The 22984-nt window shown below is 40.4% G+C and overlaps 1 protein-coding gene across 10 annotated transcripts in view; it reads right to left on the reverse strand.

The window, feature by feature from the left end:
* BBX (BBX high mobility group box domain containing) overlaps window positions 1–22984 on the reverse strand; it is a 137839-nt gene that overhangs the window by 97349 nt on the left and 17506 nt on the right. Inside the window, exons 1-2 of one of the 10 annotated variants that reach the window (XM_029960661.1) lie at window positions 9451–9466; window positions 8878–8961 (exon numbers count right to left, since the gene is read on the reverse strand). The exons of 7 other annotated variants lie outside the window; for them this stretch is intronic. The gene's annotated coding sequence lies outside the window, so the exon portion shown is untranslated. Of the gene's footprint in view, window positions 1–8182; window positions 8232–8877; window positions 9006–9450; window positions 9467–22984 lie in introns of those variants that run through there. 2 more of the 10 variants (XM_029960662.1, XM_029960664.1) reach the window with 2 other exon arrangements.

Here is a 22984-nt window from a genome sequence, read left to right on the forward strand (position 1 = left end):
ATTTTTGTCTTACAAAAGCAATTTTGAATTAAAAAAATAAATCAGCCACGTGCACTATTGTTTTATCCAGCACATACTCTGCACCAGGAACTAGTCATATTTAATGGCAACTAATGATTCATTATTACGTCTCAGAAATAAAAACGGATGTCAGGAAACACATGGAGCAACAACAGTACCACCTCATCAACTAATTACCTTGATAAAGGAACTACCTGCTTAATACAGACACTGGTAAATACACGTTTATGAAACCGAAGCATTGTTTACACTGTCTCTAAATGACAGGAAGATTATTAAATCCTGAGCATCATAAGGTGAGTGGACCCTCTGCATATACAATGAAAGTCGTAGCAAGGTTATGGGAATTCTGCCTGGGCCTTAATTTCAATACAGTCTGTTTACATTTTTCCCAGCCTAAAAGGCTTCATTCACCAATCTACAAGATGCAAAGAAGCAGTAAAGATAGTATTATGTTGTTGCTGGTTTGGGTGAAGTTTTTAGTGTTTCCATGAAAGCTTGCAAAGTAAGAGCTGGAACAGCACAGCTTGACATAAAACCAGGTATCACTTGTAGTCTACAAAACAAGTAGCACAACTTGTAAAATTAGCGTCTTTAGACGTTCACTGCCTCAGTGAATCCAGCCTGACTTTAAGAACGTTTAGACCTTTGTTTTGCAAATCCTTTTGAAGTACTTATCAACAAATACCACAAATTAGTGATCAGCAGATGTTTATTATCCTGTAACTACTTAACTAAAAACCACGTTAACACTTCCAGCAGCTGGGAGATACATAACCCGCTTATTCTGGTGCATATCTCTCAGAACGGACCCAGAACAGCCCCCTCCTGCCTGTACCAGCTCTTCACAGCTTTTTTTCCACTCTTGAGTTTATCTAACAGCAGGCTGAAGGAGTCATCTAGTGGTCACAGACAATTCCTGCAGCCTAGCAGCTTCTGCAGTCAGGCTGCCAGGGCAAGACAAGGTTTTTGATCCCTTAAAGCACTGACAAGAGTCCTTGTAGGTCCGTGATACAGTCCTTGCATCCATGTTCATGATGGTCCGTGTCCATGTTCCCTAGCACAGCTAAGTGTTAGTTTCCCACTTCTGGCCCACATCAAGGCCAAATTCAACTTCTATTCTTCTTAAACATGCTTGGGAGTAGACGAGGCTGTGCTGTTTCTAACCCATACGTAGCTGTCTGTTCCTCTTCAGGAGTGGACAAGCCTTCTCTGAATAATGTCGCTACCTGTGAAGCACCCATTCAAGTGACACGGATTAAACTGCTAAGCAGCACATAGCAAGCCAAGTGGTCCTACTACAGCTCACATCCCTCCTCTACCACAAAGTTGTGTGTAGGCTTGGACAAAGCTCCTGGGTGTTTAGGTAAGGTTATCTCAGTCACAGAAGAACCATCCACCTAATAACATGCAAAACTCAGAGAGAACTGGAATATGTTAAACATGTATTTCATGTATGAGTTAAAGTAACACTTTGATGAATAGTATTAACATCTATAAAAATCTTACTAAGCTTCATAAAAATTTGTAATGCTTTATCAGTTCTCTGTTCAACACCTTCAGTCAGGTAAGCTCCAAAAATTTAAGGCAGTATAATTTTACATGAAAATCTCAAATATTCATTCTTCAAAAGAATGGTCATTTCAACTATACTAGAAAAGTGAAACACTGGTACTGGTTTTCCACATCAACACCTTAGTTTTAAAATAAACTCAGATCCATTTTTTTTATTCTGAGTTAATTTGCATTATGTGTTGAGTGACTGAATCACAGGCACCTGAACACACCTTAGGCAAGACTGTACTAGGCTTTTTTTTGTTTCTGGAAATCACTTTGCTGCCACTCTAATGCCATGCTCTGGAAGAACATGATGCTACTCTTCCTCCACAGAGTAGGGATTGCTATTTATGTATTTTCTTTTTAACTGTTTTGCATTGCTGGTCAGAGGTGAATCTAATACAGTGAGCATCAGGTGTTACTTATCATACACACACATACCCCTCCATTTTATAACACCCCTCTCACACAAACCCCCATGAAGTTTACCATTTTGTAACTCCATTCCAGCAGCAGCAGCTTCCCTTCCCCATCCCCAAAATAAGGAAATATCTGGTTCTCCAGACCTCTAAAGGAAGCCAAAAAGACTTCCTTAAATTCATACTCAACCTCCCTGTGACTCAGAGCCTCTATCTGCCTCAGTCATTTCAGTCACAAAGGTGTCAACTAGCTTTTTTCATCCTATACATCATTTGGGCAATTCCAGTGAAAAATGGTATAAAAGTGCAAATTATGAGTATGGTATGACTAAGGAGCTCTGACCTATTTCCAGCTCAGTTGAAGGTGGAAAACAGTGGTACCACAACTATACCAACACGTGAAAGAAAAGAAAAATGAGCGTTGCAAGCCTTAGTGTCAGAATTAAACAGAGAAGGTTCCTTCAAAATGGTGAGGCATGAGCAGCAAAGTGATGTTTAAAGCTGGTATTTGGCTCAGTTGGCCCCTGATCTCAGCAGGCAGCGCCTGCACCTTGCTTCACAGGTCTAGCAAATTAAGTCTTGGTCAGATCTGCTTTACACGGACAACCCACAGAAAGACTGATCCCAAAGCACATTTGGTTCTCTGAAGTGGAGGACACCTTACCCTTTTAGGTCACTAAATCACCAAGAGCTGTTTCTTGCCACTCACTGCTCAGGGGCCCAGTCACAGAGGTACTGTGAGACAACAGTGTAAACACCTGGAAGTTTCTTGGGTAAAAATGCAAGCAAATTCCATGTGAGACTACGTGCATTGACAAAAATCTCAGTAAGCACCATTTTAGTGGAACTCACTTAAGAAGCAGGTTCTTTCTAGTCAGGACCAATAAAGAGTTACTAGGTTTCAGCTCTTTCCTTCTCCCTTCAAGACTTCAATAAGGCTTCAACACAGAGGCAGTGAGACAACAGTTCTGCAGCACTCAGAGGGTTGTATAGGCACACCCTAAATGTATTTCTCTAGTTTTTAAAGAGGCCTAATTTCACAGAATATTCTGAGTTGGAAGGGACCCACAAGGATCATCAAGTCCAATTCTTAGGTGAATGGCCCATACAGGGATCAAACCCACAACCTTGATGTTATTAGCACCATGTTCTAACCAACTGAGCCAATCTCAGGGTCTAATTGCATTGTCAATAAAAACAGTATCAATATTTTGCAGCCTTAACTGTCCAACATCATACAAAAGGTAAGGCCACTCTTAAGACTTTCACACAAATTTGACTCACTCTAATTTTATTTCTTTATTTTATTTATGTATTTTACACAGAAAATATTTTTTGGTAAGAGCAATGAAACAGTGGGTTCACTACTGGTCTAAAATAGCATGCCAAAAAATTTCACTGATGAAATGAGTGGTAGACAGTAGTAGAGGTCTACTCATGTATATCGTGTTAGGCCAAGTCACACTGTCCTGTCTTACACGACATTTTCAGTGAACAAGGATTAGGAATAGCCACTGAAGCCCATTTTGTCCTATTATTACAAGAAAGGCGCACACACTTTTTATATGACATATATATTCATATATACACAGATGTATGCATTTATGTGTGTATCTATCAATATATACTTTTCTTCAGGCACATGCAAGATAAAAGCAAACACCACACAGTAGGCTGGTTTGTGAAGTAGCCATACAATAAAAAAATAAATCAGTGGCAGACTGAAAAAGACTAGAAATTGCAAAATACCACAGCCACACTTTAAATACTTCCCTCCATGCAGTAAAATTAAAATGGGAAGCTCCTTCTGGAGCTTCTATCACTTCTTAGTATGCAGATCAGCCAAAGCATGGTACTTTGTACAAAGCATGTACTTTGTTAGTGCTGCAAATACCTGGGCCGGCACATTTCCTTTTCATAAATGGTTTATTATATTGACCAGGCTTTTATCACCCCAACAGATAGCCATCATTTCCCTTTCCTAGAGGTCTTACCACACACCACCTGGGAACTTTGGTTCGCTGGGTAGCTGCCTCTGCCTCCCTGAGATATTTCACTAAGGGAGCATATTACGTTCATCTTCCAGAGATGGTACAACGTTTGAGAATTATTTCCAGGTATAAATCAAGGAGGCTGACCATCTTAAAACAAACACAGTACTGACTGAAGCCTAAGCATCTCAACAGCCTCTATTTGCACCTTAATTACTCAGCAGAAATGTGCTAAACAATATCAGTCAACTGAAGATGCCTTTCTTCAAGGACTTGCAGGACAAGCTGATATACCTCTCAGAACTGTCAGGAGCAAAGGATTTATCTGCTTTTATGTACATCTGTCAACTCATACTGCAAGAAATTTAGTCAGAAGCAACAGCATAAATTGATGACAATATTTAGAATATATTCATTTTATTAGGAAAGCTCATCTGCAAAGTACCTCTTCTTCCTCTGCCTAACCACCACTTCATCAACACATTGATTTGGAATCCTTGTCTCACTAGAGGTCCATCAGAAAGCAGATGTCAGTACCTGCAGCAGATATTTCCAGGTGCAAATTCAGAATTCACAGAGCAGGGACTCAAAGTCAGACATTCAGTGAAAGCCCAGCATCTAATCTGGAAAACCTCTACCACAGTCCTATTCCTGTGAGCACTTTGAATAAACCATGAACACTGCCACAGACGGGAAGGCCTCACTTGTGTTGTTAGAATATATCACAGTTTTGGTTTTTTTCAAATGGGCCTGGCTAGCTGCCTGCCTTATTGAAGTCTGGAAGGGAGAAGGAAAGAGCTGAAACCTAGTAACTCTTTATTGGTCCTGACTAGAAAGAACCTGCTTCTTAAGTGAGTTCCACTAAAATGCTGCTTACTGAGATTTTTGTCAATGCACGTAGTCTCACATGGAATTTGCTTGCATTTTTACCCAAGAAACTTCCAGGTGTTTACACACCTGATTGCTACTTCTGAGTTATTCCACACAATAACAAGCTTCAAGGGGCAGCATCACCTACCAAAGAAAGTAATTTAGCCAGTATGGGAACATCTATAGCTATATTACTATGATTTTAAACTTAAAAAAGCCCACATACATTCTCGTACCTAGCTGGGAACAGGAAAACTCAAATTATTTTCATTTCTCCTACAGAACATTTCGCTTTGGAATTAGTTTGGGAAACAAACATTTTGTTTGAACACCTGCATATAGATATCCCTTTAATTTGAAAATATTTTAACCTCCTGATATCATAAAAGGCACTTTACTGTACAATAGTGATCTAACAGATAAAAGGTGAGGGATCCATTCTGAGTAGCTTTCCCCCCCATCTTCAGTTGAGATGCACAAGTTTTTCCGGTAGCACCTTTTTGGGGCTGCTTTTGAAATAAGAAGTACCCTGTAAAGCATTAGCTCTCGTTACAAAAAGCATGTCCTTTCATACTCAAATTTCACCACATCTGAAAAAATCTCAGATGCTGCCAGGGTTTCAATTCAGGTTAGTTGGCCATCAGGGAAGAATGAGTCCCCAGGCAGCTGCAGATCACTCCAGCTATCTGCCCTGTCCCTCCACACCTGTGACAGTGCTTCCCAGTGCAGCTCTCCCAGTCTCATCCATGCAGAAGTCCATGGAGAATGCTGCTGCCATTACACCATGTCCATGAGGAGGATGGATACATCACTGTAAGAAGGTGCTGCAAGAGGGGCACCACCTCGGTGTCCTCACCAGCTGAAGCTGTATGTTTACAGAACCATGGTCGTGGCCCAGCTGCATCAATTGCCTTGAGGTATTAGGTCCCTTGTATTTTGCCATAATTTGCCTAACAAAGAAAGCATTATTCTTGTGGTTTACTCTTAATAAGTACCTTTTCCATTTACAGCAAAAAGAGAGAGTCTTATTTTTCCCTCCAAAAGGAGAGTTTCTAGGTAGTTCTTTCAATCCTTTTGGCTTTATAAAAGCTGTGCAAGCTTGATAGAAACATTCAAATAAGTTTTCTTTCTCATTCTGAAACTATTATTCCTTTTGTTACTTTCACACAAATATAATTTTTGGTTTGTATAAAGTTTTCATTGATCAGTATAATTTTGTAGCTTAAGTTACTCTAAAATATTACTTGAAGATCTGAGGACTCAATCTGCCACATATTGCTATGGGTTTTCAATTTACTTTCACAGGGCAAGGGAAGAAGCAGAGATGGTAGTTTCAACTCTTTACTATCTGAGCAACTTCCAAGCAAAGTAAACACTGATCCTTTAATCCCTTGTCAAAATCCACTAGCATGGATTTCTGTACTTGCAAGGAGTCTCACAGAAGGTAAAAAGGCCCTAACCAAATGCACAGGTCTACGTTAGCAAATCTCAAAATAGGATCTTTACCTTGGGATATAACATTTGACCACCCTAGCCAAAACACAACCCCAGTGAATTCACGGAGAAATACTTGTTGGTGTTTTTGCCAGCATCTGACACATAACAAAAGCTTGAAAACTGCTAACAAAAACTTCCTGAACTCTGCAAACACAAGCAACTACAATCAACCTGATATCTAAAAAATAAAAAAATATTATTATACTGTCCAGGGATACATATTCTTCTTATAGGCCACTGGAGGCGAAGCAGTCTTCTCTTTTTCAGGTAGTCCACTACTAGTGAAAATCTCAAGAGTAACTGATCATAATTTACAGCACCACCTCCAGACTTATAAATTTAACCAGCACAATGAATCTGTAGTAAACTGGTATTCTGCATCTAGAAAGAGCTATCTTGCTAAAAATCAACAATCAACACACTCACTGAAAGTCCCATGCAACTTTTAGTAACAGCCTGGCATGTAGCATGCTGTGCTGGGTCCCACAAAAGCAAGCAATGCAAGGCATCACCTACTTCAGAAAGGAACACAGGTGAAGGAGAAAAGCAACATCACAATTAAGACACGTTATCTTCAGCATCAGTAACTAACTGATGCTATCTGCTCTGGAAACTATCCAGACTGCAAAACCATGTTTAAAAGAGACATACAGGTCCCTAGTAGAAAAAACAGACAGTAGTGGTCTACTTCTGAAGATACATCCTCCTCCTCTCGTACTTCACTTAGCCTGCCCTTAAGGCTCTTCCTTGACAAGCAGTAAGCATAAGGCAGCTTGGAAGCCAAAAGCAGTTGTGTCCCTTTGTCCTGTTTCTACTACCCATTCTTGGGGGCAATAGAGCTGTTCAGTTCTCCAGTCTGACTCCTAACATGATATATGATCCACTCAATAGTGGTGAGTTCTATCTTTATTGGGCAGAGTTAAGCTAATAAAAAACCCACTAATTTTAGCAATGATCAGTCCTCCAGTCCAGTTCATTATACAACCACAAAAACACTAGCACGGCCCCATAAGGTAGGATGCAAGGGTCTAAGGCTTGGACTGTTTCTTTCAGTGACAGTGCTGCCATTTAAACATGGTGCTTCACTATTACCTCTGTCAAATAAGTCTTATTCCACTTCTTTGTCAGGGAGCTGTATTTCAAATAATATGTGTATCTTCTATCTATGTTGAAGATGGGGTCAACATTACACAAGTAGTGAACTGAAGGTGAAAAAATTTCTAATTTACTGTACCTCTCCCATCAAAATGCACCAAACTTTGAAACCTCTGTTTCCCCGAAACTGCTTTCAGCAAAGCTAATGGAGAACTTCACCTAAGAACTTATCAAAGCCTATATTTCTTTCATTTTATAGCAGAACGAATAAATTAAATTTGGCAGCACAGAAAACAGCTACTCAAAGCACACACTCTGGTCTGGATCAAGAGCACAAGCAATTCTGCTCAGGCCTCAGAGCCTGGGACGCATTAAATCCCCCATGATCCTCATCAAGATATTTGATTTCTTCCTGTTGTCCCCTGTCACCTGGGGAGCTGCTCAGACCTGCACTGGTGCCCTGTAGCTGCGACGGCAGCATCCAACACCTGGCCCACCATGGCTGGCCCACCACAGCTACGTGTTTGGGGTGGCTTCTCATGAAGAGTCCTCTGCAAAATCACTCAGAGCATCATGGGCAGAATGAACAAAGTCATCCCATTAATCTGTTAACAGGAAGTAATGAAGAGGCAGAAAAGCAAAATACCCCAAAGTATTTGTGTAAACCTGCCACCAGTTATGGATTAATAATTGCAGAGCTCCATTAGAAGGAATACAGAGAATGGTGCTCACCTTAAAAAGCTGAAAGTTAACTAATGAATCTGTGACATTGACATTCTTCACTCCATAAAGAAAAACAAATCAAAAATTGCAACAATGTAAGAAGATGCCTTTCCGTAGAAGTTGCCCATTCATTGTAACTGAGATACTCTTCCAAACACTCCATTTTCTCTCAACCAACTTGACTTCCTTTCTGAGGGAGGCAACTGTAAAAAGAATCTTTTTCCTTTTTGTATTTTGTTTCCATAATTTTATTGCCTTGTATTATAACATCATGACACTCCTTCAAATACATCACATTGTTCTAGATCCACATTTATTACTAAACCACTGTACAGTCTCTTCTCTGGCATTACTCAATGCATCTAAAAGTTTTGAAACAACCTGAGCATTTTTTCTATTTTAAGTTGTTTGGAGTGAACTTTATCATCTGTCTTTTATGGCTATATTTGTGTCATATTTATCTACACTTTTCAATGAGAAAATTTACAAAGTATAAACTTTCATTGACTACACATCTTTGCTACAGCAAAAAACATCATTTCCTGAGTATACTCCATTACAATATTAGTAGAAGCAAAACCATCTAATCAGAGATCATAACAATATAATTGCTCGTTTCTTGCTGTTGAGCCTGGGTAGGTTGTGACACTTGGTTCCTCCTTCATCCACTCCCTGAACCTACAGGACGTAAAACCAGCACTCACCTCTTTAGCCTTCCCCAGTCACGGAGCTGGCACAGAAATGTTTTCGGTGCAGCAGTCTACCATCCTGCCTACAGCCCGGCTTCGCTGCAACAAAACAAAATCACCACGATACCGCTTTTCCAGCCTGGCGCGTTCGCCTGTCAGAAACAGAGCCCGCAGCCACCCATAAAAATTAACTCCAGACCGATGAAAATAACTCTTTCAGGGGAGGAGTAGCAGCGTTGTTGCGAGGAAAAGGAAAAGCAGGAAGCTGATCTCAGCAGCGCGGGGAGCACGGACGGGGCGGAGCGGAGACATGGAGCGAGGAAAAGTGGAGCAAAGACTCGCTGCTTATAGCTGGGTTTTGGCAGTACGACCGAACACCACCGCATTACTGAAATACCAGCGTTACGGCTGACACAGGGGCCAGCAACACCCCCTCCCCACACACGGGCACCGCACAGGCCCCTGTCAGCGCTGGCGTGTCAGCGCTCGGCGCTCCCTGCACAGGTACCCGGCCCCCGCCCGCGCTGCCTTCCCTGCCGGCACCACCAGCCCCCGGCCCCAGAGCGCCCCGAACCCTTCCCTGCTCACCCTGGCCTGGGCAAGGGCTGCCGTGGGTGCCACGCTGAGCCCGCTTTCACGCGTGAGCCGGTTTGAAAGGGCACGTCCTACTCCTGCTCTTGCAACTGGGGGAACCTCCTATTGCGTGGTAAAAAAAAAAATGGTATCTTCTAAAGGACTGGACTGCCATGTTTAGTGTGTAACTCACTTCCTTTGATGAAGTTTAAAAATGAAAATAAGAAAAGAAAAAGAAAAGAGGGAGGATTCTTTAGGGAGACAGCTTAAAGAACTGAGAGGCTTTTCATGCCAAAATTCAAACTGACACCAAGGAGGGCTTTAACTCGACAACAGCACCTCCCACCCTCTAAGAACTTTCTCTCCCAAAAACATATGCTAGCCCCACCAAGGCCCCAGTTCCCAGGGGAAAGCAGGCCATGGGAGCTTGCTCCCCAAAGGATTGTTCCCCGCCAGGAGGGTTGATCTGGCTCCTGCTGGGCGGGACACCCCCACCTGCCCTCCCGGCCTCTGCAGGAGTCAGACTGCACCTGCTGCTTGCCATGCTGTCCCCACATTCCTCAGGAGCAGAGTCTGTTTGTATCATTAGGACAGCCTTACAAACCCCACAGAAAACAGCAATATATAACATTCTAAATAAATGTGAGCTTGGAAAACAAAGTAAAGCCAAAAAATTACAAGGCAAGGTGGACAGACTATCACTAGAGCCATCGGCCAGTGTTTCAAAAGAATAATTAAAACCCATAACAGGAAACAGCATGTCAATGGATCTTCATAACACTCACACAGCCAGGATCTGATCTATATTTCTCAGCCAAAAGCAGACAATCCCTACGCATTTAGGGTTTTCCTAAGTGAGACCATGAAGATAAGCAGGAATACCCTGCATTGTTAAGACACTTGTCTTGCTCTCTCTTTCAGGTTTCAGTGTTTTTGCACGGCAAGATTTGCAGTACTTTCTATTGGTGGGTACAGAACGGACACAGGACAAAAACAAAACAGTAAATCAGTTTAAGTCAAGTTTTGAAAATCCTACCTGATGTCCTCTACATTATACTGACAGAGGCAAGGTGGCCAATCAATTTTACTTTTACCATTTCTTCCATGTATTTTCTCTTGTCTGCTCAATATAGGAACCTGTAGCATATCTAACTCACATTTGGAAGATCACATTATGAAAATCAGCAACTTTAAGAAAGCATTCAATGACTCTGAAATTCACTGTGGCTTGTTCACTTTTTGACACTGTTTCAAAGTATGTCCTATACTCAGTCTGCAGACAAATCCAGACTGAGCTGGAAAAACAATCCCACTCTCCCAGCCTCTCTGCAGAGCCTGATGGCCTTCACTTCCAAGAGTGGGCAGGCAGGACTCATGCCTTTGTCTTCAGCCTTCCCAGTTCACAGCCTACCTTTGGTGACTGCAGTTACATTAACTCCTCAGGCTGTAAGCTGAAGGTCACTGATGCAGACATACATCCCTCTGTACAGCTACTCCAAGGGAGCAGTCAGCTCCGACCGAGCGGATGCAAAGCCTCATTGCAGCAGTATCTTCTGGTGCTGCAGCAACATCGAAACAGGCACAAGGAAACGAAGGCAGCCCAAATCTCAGCATGCAGGCTAGGCCAGCCAGTGTACAAGCAGCAACACACCAGATCCTATCCATCTTAGTATCAATGCCATTTCTGCACCTGTAGTTTGGCAGCTTGAACCCTTTTCATTCACACACTGAGACACTAATTTCACTCCCAGGAGAACTTAATTATTCCTTCTGGGGAAACTATTAGTACTGGAGTGACATACAGCTGCTTCCTTACTAAGGAAACATATAGCTTAAAGCCAGAACTATATCAGAATATATACTGGGAATGTAATTTCTATACTCAGCTGAACAGATTTAGTGACTATTAAAACCAAGAAGCCACAAAATCTGCACAGGATATTGTGCTGAGGGTGGTGTGTGGACTAACAACAGACAAGGTGAAAATACAGGTAAGAGCTTTTTCTTAAGAGTAAACAACCTAAGAGAAACAGCAAGGACATTCCCAAAGCTTTTCCAGTATAATTATTGTTACATAAATGCCTAGGCTTCTCTTCAAATCAAACCCAACACTTCTACAGTATCACTCACAGCTCTGGGAGTCCACCACACCTGAGATAAATGAGTTCACAAGCCCACCTCCAATCCCAGGGTTAGTCCATGTATTTCAGAGAAGCTGTTTCCTACCTGCTTTTTAGAAGACAGATTCAAAAACAATGAGCACTGTTTTCCCCCTGCTTTTCAAGTTGATATTCAGTTTTGAAAAGGCACTCCTCAGTTCTCACAAATCCTGGACAGGTATGCTGCTGCTACAGTGTACTGTACAGCCTCCTTCCTTCTCTCTGCTTCTTCAGTTCAAGTACACGTGCACCAGAGAGAGTATTTCATTAGATACAGAAGAGCAATCTCTGACACTCTTGACATGACAGACAAGGATAATTTATTCCAGCAACCTCGAAAACACCAGAAGCACCTTTTTTTTTAAAACAAAGAAGACTTTTAGTAGTCAATAAATATCATTAACTAATTTATGAGGTTAACTAACAAATCACTTAAGGCACATCTTTAACAACAAAGGCATATCTTTTACTTCAGTCTATCCTGATTTAGTAACAAAATAAAACACTTTCTCTTACCTTCTTAATTAAATTGCTATTATTTATTTTGCAAACAATTTTTAAGCATTCTGAAATACCCTTCTCTATCAGCCCACTTCAGTTTTTTACTGTTGAAGGCACTTCATCCTCAAGATGACAGGTCATACAAAGGAAAGGTTGGAGACAAAGGCTAAAGCATTGCATTGTTTTTAGTACAAAAAGCTCCATTTCTTTAACCCTGCCTTTCTGCCTTTCTACGTAAGAAACTTCCTTGAGAAACTAGAGTAGCATCTGCTTGTACTTCAAATTACTCTCTCTGCTTCTTTCTCCCTCATGAGATTCCTTGACTGAGGTCATGAAAATAACAAGTACATTTTAAAATCAAAGTTTACCATTTCAGTAGGATTTCAGGGGCAGGACTGTGACAGTCATTGTTAGGCAACCATTCTTCTCAAGGTGAAACAGTTTGTGCTTAGCACTACCAAACAGTTAGACTTCTGTCATTATCTTTGCTGACCAGTGTTATTACCCCGTCCAGAGGTCTCCAACTCCAGTACAGATACAGCAGTAGATGAGCAGTTTTTAACACTGCAGTCATTACTTCCTATGGGTCTGCAAAAGTAACTAAGAGGATTAGTCCATTGTTCATAGATTTACATTAATTTTTCAGGCATCTGTATCACCCACAGGACATTTTTTTTTAGTGTTTTTACAGTAATTAAAAAAAAAGTTGAAGACTCATTACTTTAAATTGAGTCAGCTTTTTTCTTGCAGGGAGATAAAAAATTTTTCGAAAGCTTAAACACAGTCATGAGGAGGGATCATCCCTCAGCTGCTAGATAAAAACCTACCTCAGAAAAAAGGTATGAAGTAGGAAATAGGAAACATCTACAAGTATATGAACTCTTGTGTTTTAAACTCATTCATACACACTTAGAACTCGACTCACTTTGAGTCAAGTAGTCATTCTGTACTGTTTTAAAACTAACTTGAAGTTTTGTATTGCTTAAACTACAGTTGTCAAAATTCATTTATATGTGGCAGTTTCTCATCTCTCATTCCCTACATTACAGGCAGGTAGAGATTAGGCACCAAATTGTTTCTATATTTATTTAAAACAAGTCAACCCAGAGATAGTTTGATCACAAATTTACTCACTCCATCCATATATATATATCTTCTCCTGAACTGACAAGACAGGACGACTTCTGGCTTTTTGCTCTGGTACTGTATGAACACTAAAATAACTTAGTAAATGACCAAGATGGGGAAGATCTGGTCAAAGACGACAGAAAGGGAAAAAGTAACACTGATTAATCTTGCATGGTTGAAAGCTTTCTCCTGCTAACCAGTAAGGAAATATAACAGCAAACAATGACATTAATGAAAGAAACAAACATTTTGAGAGCATGTTTAAAAAACTCTGAAACTTAACCTGGAAGTGACTATCATTGAAGACATCCAAACAATTCCCCAATCAAATGTGATATCAGTCAACTATTGTAACATTGCCTTCTGTAAAATTCACAAAAGAACTGTGCTCACATATACACAGAGAGCACTGCAGCAATACTAATAAATTAGCATCACTGCTGAAGCTCCATTTTATTGCAATTCCATGAAGAAATATAATATTAACTACTAAATCTAAACAAAGTCACCACTCAGCTCAAAATGGATACAATCCCAATCCAATGCTTATATAACACTGCAATACCCCACACTTAAAACAACACTAAACAGATTCATAAAACATCCCAGAAAACAACATCAACCATCTGTGTATTCAGAAACAGCAGAATCACCGTTTTTATGATTCCTGTATCTCAGCACTTTTTAGAAGTTTTATCAAATATTTTCATATATGCACACACAAACACAAATGCTTTCTGAGCCATGTAGTACATTAACAGCACATAGACAACAGCACATTTCCATCACCAGAAAGCCACTGCCCTCTTACCTGCTATACACACCCACACATCACAAGTGTCAGAAAAACTTCAGGTACGAACGTCATACCTAAATAATGCACAAAATACCCAAGCCAAAAATCCTACCACAAGCAGCATGCTGTCCCTTCTTATCCCTCCCCCACACTGTTATCCTGAGAAGTTTAATCTCAGTTCTTCTCTGAGGTAGGTGGAAGGTACTCAGATACTACATACAATGTGGCAGAATAAAATCCTAACACTGTTGACCCCTTTTTAGACTTACCAGAACAAGTAACTAGCCAATTCAGACATGAAGAAGTTTGCTTCTCACAATGTAAGATCACACATTACTTGTAGCAAAAAAACCCCAGCACATTTACAGTATCAAAGTTTCTTAACATTAGGAGGGTTTTGTCTAGTTTTTGCTTTAATAATAATAATGAGAACTGTTCTCCATGAGGTTAAGATGCCAAACACACTTTTAAAAAGAAACTTGCTTTAGTACAATCTTGTTTATTTTCTAGTTCTATCAGAAACATTTTATTAGGACATATACTTCTGTTTTTAAAACAACCCAGTTTTTTCCCTAGATATACTGATGCAATATTTTGTAAGCATATACTTAAAAGACATGCAAAGATTCAAAGAGCAGCTGAAAAGAAAGCTATTTCACTTTGCTAATTTGCATCAAGTTTTATGGTTCCTATCCTCCTTCCTAAATGGAAAACTAACTGTGATAAAACATTGAGCCCAATTAGAAACAGCTACTACACACAACTATTTATTTGAATGATTTCCTTTAGAGTATGTGTAATTGTTTTTACAGAATCCTTTAGTGTTTGGGCCAAATATTGTCATCTTTTCTACAGGGAGAAAAAAGCCCACTTCCTCCAGTTTCAGATCTCATTCACTAAGTACATAATTGAATTCAAATCTTGATACATATAAAAATAAATCTTTTTAATTTAATTTATTTTAATGAAATGCTGAAAAACCACTATGGTAGCTTGACTTCTGCATTCAGGATACATTTGTAATTTTCTTCTGGTTTCAGTATTACCTTGCACAGTAGAAAGCCCAAGTTTGGTACTAATTCGAATATTGATTATTAAGATAGTGATCAAGTGCCATGTGAGACTTCAACGCTCCAGAATCAGAGCTCAGATTTTTGGAGCTTGGTCCCACTGGTATCACATTTGCAAAAATTCCCTAAGTTTAGCTTTGTTTGGGGATGTAATCTGTGACCTGTTCCTTTTAGACTTAAGGGCCAAAAATCTGACAGACCTCTGTAGCCACAGGAATAAGTTGGGGAACAAAGTGGGCAAGATTCATAAAACAGGCAACGACTTAAAGAAATGTGTTTTGTCCACATCTGTGGACAGCTGGCGGCCGTGCCAGCCACGGCAGGAGATGAGATCAGTCTCTGTGGCAGCACCGAGCGAGGGAGGGAGCGAGCATGGAGGAGAGGTCAGGTCCCTGCAGGTGGGTTGCCATCCCGTTCTTGGCATATTCAGGTTATATTTTCCTCCATAAACATGCTTTCTGGAAAAGCAAGCAGGGCAGCAAATGCAGCAGGGAAATAATTTTCATTCAGTTTTACTTAAGAGCAAACCCAGCCTGACCTTTAACTGTCCTCACACTGTTTTAACCTACAGCTGCTCTCCCACCTCCACAGCCTCCCCTCCCACCCCTGCCCTCTGGCAGAGGGGGCCTAGGCACCCACCCTGTCCCAGGGTGCCTGCCCTGCTACTGGGGCACATCAGCACACACCAGGGATTCGGCAACAGCCAGGCCTGGCACAGCCATCCCTGGGAAGCAGAGCTGCTAGGAAGATGGCTGGCCCCAGCCAAGGCCGCCGCAGCTGTGAGCAAGGACGCAGGACTCCTCCCTGGAAACATGAGCAAGGGGGGTTATGCCAGCATGAAAGCACCATGTAAATTCAGTACTCAACATGCAAATCCAGCAAATAAAGTAAATTTTTCAACTATTCCTGTGGATTTATGAGATGTCACTCAATGTTTAGCTGTTCTTTTGTTTTACCGGCAAGTAATGACTGCAAACTAATTGAACTCGAGGTGCTTCTGCAAAAGCAAAACTTGCAAATTTCAAACTCAAAAAAAAATAAAGTGTCATTTCATCTCCAGCAGTAAGTGCTGCTTACTGTTTCATACACCAGAGCAAAACATCTGCTGTAGTATCACCTGTGATGATGTTCGCTCTTATCTACAGATCTGACACCAAAGCTGGATATGTGAATCAGTGACTACTACATCTCCTCTAAAACTTTCTCTATGTTTTGTCTACATACTATCTAAAGCTAAATGAGTAATTTTTGTCATTCAAGTTAAAAAAAAAAAAAAGGGAAAAAGAAAAAAAGATGACACTATTTTTTCCTCTGGTCTGTGGTTTTCTCCCCAGTGTTTGTGTGGGACCCAAAAGCTAAAAGAAGTTTTTATTATGCAACACCTCACTTTACTACAAGAGAACACAAGACAAATTACCAGCAGCCAAAATTCACATTTTGCTTCAAATATGCAAGCCCCACCCCCAAAAAAGGCCAATCCAAAACCAAATTATTATTTTTTTAAATTCTAGGTTCAGCCATCAGAAGTCAATGCAGTATGCAAAGTATTGATTTATGCACATACAAAAGCAACAAACATCCTCACCAGGAAAAATCATATAGGTTTCTTGCATTCAAGTCTAAAATACATCTGTGGGACACCATAGAAGAGGGTGGGTCTCTTCCTGCCACTCCAGCATGAATGCAAGGAACACATGCCAATCTACATTTTAGCTACCTAATTATATAAATACAAACACAATAACAGCATTAATATATTGGCCCTTCTGTAATATACAAGCAGCTTTTGGGGGCTTTTTGTTTGTTCGTTTGTTTTTAAGTGACAGGAAGAAAAGGTTTACAATAGGCCACTAGTTACCAAAGGATGAAATGCTCTATAGATACAAACCTTGTAGCCTTGGTCTATGCAGACACACTTTAGTTGTTAGGCTGCAACACTGACTTGCCAGTGACACAAACTCTCCTATTCCTGCATTTGTCCTGTACTCCTTAAGTTCAACACAGGTTAGCAGTAAGAGTATTTACATGAAAGCCACGTGCTGTGAAATGCAGCGGCTGCAGGGCTGACCCACTGCTGCTTTTCTACCAATGCATTTTGAACTGCAACAGAAAGGTACAATGACCCACAGGAGACTGTGAAACTTCCAGCTGCTGATGTTGAACTTTAGAGAAGTCATCAGTTGCATCCCCACATGTCTCACCCAGCTGACCACCACTGCTGCTGCTCTCTGGGACCCTGCCTGGTACAGCCCAGGAAAAGGAAGGAGAGCAAAAGCAGCAACCCTTAGCTTTGGTGATGAAAAGACCTGAGAGAGGGCAAGTGTGCTCCTCTAGGAGCAAGAAGCTGCTGTAACAAGTGACCTAGTGGAGTTCAACATCTTCTCTAATGTTCACATTTTTGTCAAAGTGATTCCACTATTACAATTTGATCTTCTGCTTGGGTGTGGTGTACATGTGACCTGTGAACTTAACGGCATCACTTATAAACCAATGCAGTATATAAACCACAGCTACATATTAACTCCCCGTCAATGGACACCTATGTAAATCTTCAGCATACTAACTGTTCTGTTATTTTGTTTTTAATTCTACTTTCCTACCACACATTTGGGGGGGGGAGGGGAAGGGGGTGAGGAGGGGTGAGTGTTAAACACAGCCTTGATACTAAATGGACTGGCACATACTAGATGCAAACACAGGTAACTTGGCCTCAATGCTGACTTACTTCTGTATTTCACAGACATTCCCAAGGGCTCTAGCTTTCAGTGACAGCTTCTTTAAGGAAGGGTAGAAGGGCATGGCAAAAATTCTACCTTGAGCACCAAAGGCTCATCCTCCCCCACCTCCCCCACTCCTATAAAAGCCAAGTAAAAGCCCTCTAATAAGCAGATCTTATTCCCAACTACTTTTCACTTTCAACAGCAACAAAACTTAATATAAAAATAAATACCAAGTTAATTAAATAATAATTTCCCAGGAGAAAGTACTGTTTTTAACATCCAGTGCTATAAAAGAAATCCATAAACAGGATTTGCAGCCTGCTAGCACAGGAAGAGTTGTTATTGCAGCCTAACCAGCTTTTGCCTCTTGAAGGAACGTCCAGGACATGCCCTCATTGGACATGGCACCACCTGTCAGTGACTGGCCCCAAAGACTCCAGTTAGTTTTGGTAGCTGCTAGACACAGCAACCTGATTTTTAAGCCAACTGATCGAGTACTAGGAACTCTAACTACAGCAGCCCAACCCAGCTCTGCCTGATCCAACCAACTCTTACTCAATGCAAGTTAAACCAGCGTGCGCAGAGCTCCACACTATCACTGCCAAACTCCTTCTAATACTCGTTCTACCTTATTGAAGGCACACTCAGGTAACTACAAAACCACGTAGACACACACACTTAGGGTTCCAGATGATGCCAGGTTTTATCAATAGTCTTGTTTTAAAATGCTACATTTTAACAGGTGCTTTTAAAATTTGATAGTAAAGAATCTTTCCAGTTTTTCTTTAAAAGACACTGCATTCTGCACACCCAACTCTCTAGACCTCAAAATCCCTCAAATTAGCCTTGGGAGGGACACATAGAACTCCTAACTTCGTTAATAAACAGGCAGTATATATTGTCTGTTTGTCTGGCTGGACTCTTCATTGAGTTGGGCATTTACCAGAGGTTAGTGATACCCTGAATTCCCAAGCTGGTCATGGAGAAGAGAAAGCACTCAGCACCTCGGTAGGGGATCTGGTGGATGGGACAACTCCAATTGTCCCTAAATTAACCAAAATCAACAGACCAGCTAAACATTTAACTGAGGGTTTGGCAGATAGGGAGGGAAGACCCCTGGGTTTCCTGGAAGAAGATACTTACACTGGAGAGGCACACACCCTGTGCACTCCTCTTTACCTCCCATATCTCTTTCCTCTAGAAATATTGTAATTAATTTGGACGTACACAGATATTGCCATCAATTGCCAAACTATTCAGTAATCTTTACTGGACCTCCCAGTTCACTGTAATAATTTTACATACACCATAAAGTAGGTATATCTCATGATCATTTATATGTCACTGCTGAGAAACAACTCCACCCATTTGTCCATTGTTCTCTGGAAAGCTACCCTCTGCCCAATACATCCTACAGAGCCTTTTTCTCTATTCACTCTGTGGTCAAAATAAGTTGTTTGCACAACTTTTTCTAACCCTGGCATTATCATGATGATTGACCTTTTGTTCATAAAGAAACCTAAGAACCAAACTTTACCTTGATATAGTATTCTGAACACGCAGCAGTAGCAAACTCTTTGCAAGCCACGTTAAGTTCCATGTTTGCAGCACCCAGGGACTACACTTAAAGAACGCTGTTGAACAGAGACACCACAGCAATACATCATCTCCCACCTTAAAGTTTGACGCTGATTTTTTTAATTGTATTTACATACATTCTAGGTTCAGCCATCAGAAGTCAATGCAGTATGCAAAGTATTGATTTATACATACATACATTTACATTTTTTTTAGAGTTTCCTATCAGCTTAAGTGACCCACTGCTTCTGAGCTGCAATGGGAACGAGGCATCTATCTCACCTGTGTGACTGAAAATTTCAAACAGAAGTAATGACAGATATAGCTAGGTTTCTTTCAGTAAGCAACAACTGCTTAATAATTCAAGCTGATAGTCATTTAAATACTGATAGTCTGAACCAACTGGTACGCAACTCTAAATTATGCACCTTTTCAACTACATAGAACAGATTTCAATAGTATGTTCATCAAATGCTGAATTTTTGCTTAATTATTTACTTCTAATAATTATTTTAGGTTGTTTATGTAAGAACTAAAATTCCTTTCAAATTAGAGGCAAGTGAAAGGTGTAACCACTGGAAATCGCAAGGTTTTCACTTTGAAATTATAAGTGTCGTCTGACTGCAGCCACTAAAAGTACTCAAGTCAGCCCTAAAAACAAATACATAATTCCTGCAAAGAGAAGTATAAAAAGAAATGCTTCTGAAGCTCATATAAATTGGCAAGAGGATGGTATATGCTATTCCTTTATTGCAGCTGCTGAGAATGCTCATCTCTACCTTGTCCTGTCACCCCTGTCCCTAACAAAGTGTAGCTATTTTACTGGACAACACTCACCAGTGCAACAGGTCTATAAGTCACTACACAATTGGTTTTAAATGTCCTTAAGTTCCTTCTATCATTGCTGGAAAAACAACAATGCTATTTCACATACAGGCATGGAAGAATTTTCAGTTCATTCATATAGTTATTCCAGATAGCCCCATCACACATGCTTAGAAACTTTTTCTACATCATAATGACAAGCAATTGACACCAAGTGGGATGGAAGAAACTTAAATTTCTTGTGAGTTGAATTATTTTTCTTCCAATATCTATCCACTAATTCAGAAAACCACCTACTCTCACCTTCACCTTAGTCCTATTGAATTGCATTGTCTGTCCACATAAACAGCACTGCCCACATTCCCAAAGATACCTGGTTAATATTAATATCTGTCCTCTCATTCAAAAAAATAAAAATGGACATTTGCTGATTTAAAATAAAATCTCATCACAAATTAAGAGATTCACAAGTCTCAAAACACCACTTTGTGGTCCATTGAATCAGAGACAGTCACTTTGCCTTATTACTGTTTTTTTCACTGTTACTTCCGCCAACTGGAACTCTCAAGTCCACAGATTTCTAAGACAGGCCAGAGAGATTTTTCAAAAATTAGAGACTTGGAACTCGAAGTGCAAGGTTAAGCAAGAATGAGGATATAACCACAGGTCTCAAATCATGTGTTTGATGAGACACTCTTGATTAACCCCCTGGCCCTTTTGCAGTGCTTCACATCCTGATCACACACTGTTTCAGGGAAGAGCTGACCATCAGCAGGTAAGTGGAAACAAAAGCAAGAAAAAGTGGAACAAAAACTCCAGCAGCCTTAAAAAAGATCAGGGTACTGGGAAGAGAAAGGAATAAATTTCAGCCTTATTTTCTGTATACTAGGCAACACAGTCTCACTAGTTAGGATAAACCGTATTAATTATTTCCAATAATCCCCAAACTCTGCCACCTTTAATGCTGTTTTGATTCTTCATTTTCCAAAGAAAAACATCCCTGCAGCCTCACTGAAGCAGCAGAGAATTCCTTCTCTTCCCCAGTCCCTCAGCGCTGTTGCTGTGCCCCACCTCATGATCAGCATTCCCACAATGTCAAGGCAGGTTTGCAAGTTAGAGATGCTCACTGCCAATCTGTTAAAACTGTGAGTCTCATGCACCACCAAGTTCCTGCATTGATTCATTCCTGTTCTCCATTCACAGCCACAATACACTTTACAAGCAAATTACCACCACCTAGTGAAAATAAAGGTCCTGTTTTGGTAACAAAGTAAGAATGCTTGAACTTTCTGTTTTGAAGTAAGATTCTTGAGGACAGAATCTCATTCATTTGACGAAATTATTCAGAAGTCTAAGAAACACAAAAGTGGATTTTGGAAATTTTGGCCTAATTTGCCTATGATCTGAATGCATGCAACTAGCAAAATCAGTTTATTACCTTTATTTTCCCTCAGACCTTGACTCTAGCATAAAACAGTTAGCTCCTGCCACCTTGTGGGACTTCATGGACTTCCCTGAAAGCTTGTATCAGTAAGCTAGTGAGTTAGAATAAATAAACATTCAGGATTTACTTTCCTTGTGATTCACCCTGGAGAATGTTAAAATAAGAGAGAAATATTTATGGAGAGGGTATGCCATTTTGAATATTTTCTGGTTCATTATCCCTAGCATTGTTTATATAGTTGAATTGCTGTATTTCGTAGTCTTATGGAGGGTGTTTTAAATATTTAAATACCTGTCAAGAATCCTAAGTTTTGGAAGCTGATGTATCTAAGTTTAAAATAACATTATGATCAAATACTTGTCACCGCTAGTAAACTTCACATATTTGACAAAGATTCTACACAGAAGTAATACAAATTTAGGCTAAAAATCTTTGCAGTCAGGTGCAGTTTTGAAACCAAATAACAATCTCAGTCTCATAAAGAATTATACATATGTTTAACTTTTAATATGGTGATAACATGCCTAGTTCTACCAAAAGATCTGATTCCATATGTTTATTTTTTAACTATAATTTTCTATTTTATGTTTTTCCTCTCCTCATCCCCCTCCACTTCAATTATACATGGCCAACTTAATGAATGAGTAAAGTTCTCCAAAGAAGAATAAGGCCGCTGGAATGGAAAAACTTTATCACCACAGTAACAAGACAGTAAAGATGCCTGAATCTTCATCCTCGTGTCTTACATGTTGTCTACTGCCCCTCAGACAGGTAACTCGTCACACCTACTTCGTGGAGGTGGAAAAGACAAGAGCAGCAGCAATCAATGAGAAGGGATGAGGTTCTCTTTATTTGAGCAAAACCTCTGCTGCTCTAAATCCCAAAAATGAAAAAGCACAGAGGACTGCAGATGATGTGACTCCATGAACCTGATCAACAGCCTCAATGAAACTGCTGCTTTCTATTCTTGGTGCCAAGTGATTTGTTACAGGTGCACAGAAAGCAAGAACAGTTAGGGAGGAGCACTTCTTCCCCTCCAACATCCCACAACTGCTTCAGTGAACTTGTTGGAGATCTACTGCACCGCGTACTTGATGCCAACCGTATGAAACTTAACTCCTTGGAACCTCCTCCTCTAAAGGAAAAACTGTCAGACTCAAAACAGGAACAGCTCTTCCTGATGCCACAAGCAAATCATCTCTAGTAAAGGCCACAGTAGCTCATAAATAAACTCAAGAACAACAATTACAGATCCGCAGCCAAAGGAAATATATCGGGAATGTCTTTTTTAATCCATAAACAGATTGAATTTTTGCTCAAGACTGAAA

Source organism: Manacus vitellinus, unplaced genomic scaffold, assembly GCF_001715985.3.
Source record: "Manacus vitellinus isolate BGI_N305 unplaced genomic scaffold, ASM171598v3 scaffold_28_pilon, whole genome shotgun sequence".
NCBI lineage: Eukaryota > Metazoa > Chordata > Aves > Passeriformes > Pipridae > Manacus > Manacus vitellinus.